General features: G+C 33.1%; 1 non-coding gene across 1 annotated transcript; it reads right to left on the bottom strand.

Moving 5' to 3' along the window:
• Positions 1 to 210: 210 nt before the first annotated feature.
• Positions 211 to 340, bottom strand: LOC115872277. The gene has a single exon (XR_004047779.1). It is a non-coding gene; the product is annotated as a small Cajal body-specific RNA 24 (non-coding RNA).
• Between the last annotated feature and the right edge of the window lie 891 nt (positions 341 to 1,231).

Here is a 1,231-nt window from a genome sequence, read left to right as displayed (position 1 = left end):
AAATCAGGCTCTCCCCAATGTCACTTCAGCCCAACGAGCCACATTCAGTGTCCTCGAGTAGAGCTGCTATTCATATTTTATCGATAACAGATATTTTGGGGATTATAAATTATTATTTTTTACTTATAAAGTATTTAATCTCCAAAGAATGGGCTTAAATTTTTTTTGTTATTGTGAACCCATGCAGTGTTTATTTATTTATTTGTTGGTAAGTGTCAGTAGTGGAACGATCCACACTTTTTACTTGCAAAGGGTGAACAGAAAGCTACTGTATTTCTCTAGGACATTTATAAAGAGTTATCTTCACCTTGAGAAGAAACTGAATAAGAATACATGTCCACTATAAATTATTTTTGAATACTGTGGAAATAAAGTATTTTTAACCTCTACTTTAAATGCTATGAAAAATAGAGCTTAAGTAGCACAATTTATAGATGCTCTTATACTCCCCTAGAAATTTTTGGTGATAAAAATACAAACACCCCAATCAAGAGGAATGCCCCAAGCTAAAGATTTTGGAGGAAATAGTCTTGCTAATATGGCATTCAAACAAATTTTCTCTCAAATTATTTCTGCATTTATGATAAAGGGACCCTCAAATTTGCCTATTCATATGTTGACCTTCATGAAATTACTTTTAAAGAAACTAATTAGCCCCAGTGGACAAAATTAAAGCATCAGAAAAAGCAGGCTATTATCAAGAATTTGCCATTCAATTATGGACTGAGATTAATAGGACAACTGGCTATCCCACTTTCCTGCATATTCCCATGATGCCATGACACATGAAAGTCCCTACCTGGGACCATGTGAAATAATTGAGAACTTCAGAAAATATTGGAGGGAATTTTATTTTCAAATATAAAAATCCCACATTTTATTAAAGTATTATTGATATATAATAAGACAATAATATTCAAAGCAAAAATATTTTGTTTGGATGTATTGCTGATGTCAAAAACCACCCTGACAATAACGAAAATGAACATTTCCATCACTCCTCCCCAAAGTTTTCTTCCAGTTCTCCCAACCCACTATTTCTGGGGACAGGGAAGGAACAGTTTCTTTCATTCAGTATACTTATTTGAGATTCATCCAAGTTATTAAGAGCTTGTCTTTTCATGGCTAAGCAATGTGTGCTAGTGTGTGAACCACAATATTTACCTATGAACTTGTGGATAGTTATTTGTACTATGTCAAACTATAGCATTTTGAAAGTATGGGGAGATTT

The sequence above is a fragment of the Echinops telfairi genome, unplaced genomic scaffold (assembly GCF_000313985.2).
Source record: "Echinops telfairi isolate 266 unplaced genomic scaffold, ASM31398v2 ScPeMD7_7421;HRSCAF=8459, whole genome shotgun sequence".
Taxonomy (NCBI): Eukaryota; Metazoa; Chordata; class Mammalia; order Afrosoricida; family Tenrecidae; genus Echinops; species Echinops telfairi.
Note: the sequence above shows the minus strand (reverse complement) of the source record. Positions and strands in the feature narration are given on the sequence as shown.